Raw genomic sequence first — 3,219 nt, forward strand, 5'->3', positions numbered from 1 at the left:
AATCATTGTCTGGAAGCAAGTCTGCAACGCGGAGATGCATTTAATTATTTGGTCGCGAAATAAATTTTGAGGCAGAACGGTCCGTGATCGCTCCACTCCACGAAGAAAACTTTTTCAATCATGATGAACAGGTCCACGACACGGACCTGGTACCCATATTTGCCCGACTTTTTCCTTCTTCGCTTTTTAGCTCCAATTCACCTAAACTCAGTTCTTTTTCTCAAATTCTCTTTAGATTCAGATACCCAACATATGTACACAAGAATCTAATCAAACACAACTCTAAAATCAACCTTAAACTCTCAAGAACTCCTCAATCTCATCCCAAATTCAAGAACGAAAGCAATTCAAGAATATAACTCAAGAACATCAAAGTCTCCATCTTTTAGGACCAAAATCATACTGAAATAAACATGTTTGGCGTGTGTCTGAACGAACCCAACGCTATGTGAACTCACATACCTCGTAGGGATCACCCCTTGACGAAATCCACAAGCGATTCTTGAAGATCTTAACAATTCTTGCTTCTTCTCCTCTTTTCTCCTCTTCTTTTTCTCTTCTCTAAAATCCTAACTCAATATGGTAAAAGCGTAAACTGAATCTTATCAGTTTAGACCCCAATTAACTACCAAAAAATGAAATTATGTCATGGGGTACGGAAAAGACCATAATGCCCTTCAAAAACCCGGATTAGACTTTCCTTAATTGAACAACCCAACTTCCAATGGGCATATGTCACTCATACAAACTCGGAATGGCAAAAACTTGGTGGTGTTGGAAAGATAATTCCAAGATATTTCCTACGGTATCTGGAAGAACCCTAAATCATCCTGAGCTAGGAGTTATGGTCATTTGAAGTTGACCAAAAACCCAAACTTAACATAACCTAACAAATTTCCAGATTTTTTATTCTTTCCAAAAACAACTCTTTCTAATTCTAGCACTTTCTAGTTCGTTCAAAAAGCGAGGTGTTACACTTGAGTTCTCAACTAAAATGGTGATTGTGAACTGATTTTAATTCCTCTTTCAAAATGGTTTTCACCAATGAGTTCCAATTGCCTTGGATAATATCTTTAAGTAAAGATTTTCAGATTCAAACCTCTTAGTCGGAATTTGATTTTGAGTTGAATGTCCCATTTTTCAAAGAGCATGATATGGATATTGTTATTTCTGGAATCTTATTGTGATTATTTGATTGAATTAAATTGTGAGATTTTGGATATTGTTTGGGAGCAGAAGACTCAATTCTTGAATTGACTATTTGATTGAATTGATGCAATTTCTCTCCTAAAAAATCTTGTAAATCTAGTAGAATCGTGTATTCCTTTTTCAGTGTGTGTGATGGTGAGTAATGTGAATGAGGTGATGGGTTCATTGTTCCACTTGATTAATCTTAATGAATAAAAAAGGATTAATGAAATGGCTACGTGTTGATCATCATGCTTTGTGAATTGCCTATTTGTGGCCCCTATTTGATTGATGGATGAAATGCTTTGATGATATGAGTGTGAACTTGAATTACTTTAATTGGTGTATCTTCTTTATGATGTGTGAAATTGCTTATGTGCATTGATTGTTGTACACCGTGATGAGACATATGATATAAAGCCGAAGGAAAATAGTTCCGACTAGTCATGTGATATAAAAGCGAAGGAAAATGGTTTTGGCTATTGATATTATGTCAAAGAAAAATGATTCCGGCAAGTCATATGATATAGTCGAACGAAAATGGTGGTTCCGGCTAGTGATGTGATATAAAACCGATGAGAAATGGTCCGACAAGTAATATAATGCCGATGAAAAATGGTTCAGGCAAGTGATATGATATAAAGCCGAAGGAAAATGGTTTCGGCTAGTGATGTGATATAAACCCAATGAAAAATGATTCCGGCTAGTGATATTGTGCCGAAGGAAAATGGTTCTAGCAAGAGTTGACTATTGTGATTTGATGCATTTTGATATTTGTGATTAATCTACTTGTTACTTGTAATTGTGATACATGTTGGTTGTTGAATTGTGACTATTGAACTGTGTGGTTAAACCTTGTGATCTATGTATTGCATTGTTTGGGTTGATTTCTATGCAGGTTGTAGTTTGGAGGAGGTTCAGTTGGAATGAAATGAGTGTTCGTTTTCTAGCTAGTTTTTCTTTGTCTATCAGGTTACTTGCTGAGTACTGTGTTGTTGGTACTCTCTCCTTGCTTCTCAACCGTGTAGGTTCCGAACCCGGTTCTGTTTGATCTCTCTTCTTCTTTTGTACTTGAGTCTTGTTGAAGGACTTTGAGAGGTAGTTGTTTGTCATTCTGGCGGGCCCTCTCCTTCCTTTATGCTAGGCTTTGTTCTATTTGAGAAACAAAGACATTAAAACTTGTACTTATTTTTATTTTCGTACTTTATGCATTAATGACTTGTACACTTGACGACCATGATTTGGGGTTATTGTAGAATGAATAAGTTTTCCGCTTTTATCTTCTTGCTTTAACTTTATGCTTTTCTTTTATTACGTTGGGTTGAAGCTGACTTGTCTGGTGGGAGTAGACAAGTGTCATCACGTCCATTTTTGGATCGTGACAACATAGCCATCAACTGATCTTCACTTCAATTAGGATCCATTGAGCCTTTTTTTTAATGTTTATTTTTTTATTCAATTCATCTTAATTCGTCTAATTAAGCCTATTTGAAAATTGAGTTTTTTTTTCTTAACTAAAAGCTGTCACCAATAGGTTGTGAGCCAACATGTGTGAGGAGTTTGGCTAGACCTCTACCATGTGATATATAAGTAGAAATACTTACAAAGATTAGAGGGGGACATGGACGTTGCCTCTAACGAGCAAAAGAAATTGACCAAACAATCTAAAAAAAAGGAAGTAGCCTATACGAGTTCCTTTCTAGGACTACAACAATTAATTAGTTAACCTAATTAAGCCTATTTGAAAATTAATTTATTTTTTTTTTAAAAAAAATTGACCTAGGAGAAATGTCTTGAAATATTTTTTATTTTTTTTATTTGATATGTTATACATAATCAATTAACCATATTGATTCAAATTCAATTCAATTCATTTATTTAGGGGTTGTTTGTACAAAAATTAATAACGCAAGAATTAGTAATGTGGGGATTAGTAATGTAGGGATTAGTAGTGCAGGGATTAGTAATGCAGAGTTTATTTTTATCAAGTGTTTGGTTCATTGTTTCCAACCTCATCTTGTGTTTGGATTT

This window comes from Solanum verrucosum, unplaced genomic scaffold (genome assembly GCF_900185275.1).
Source record: "Solanum verrucosum unplaced genomic scaffold, falcon-dt-bn FXZP01000047.1, whole genome shotgun sequence".
NCBI lineage: Eukaryota > Viridiplantae > Streptophyta > Magnoliopsida > Solanales > Solanaceae > Solanum > Solanum verrucosum.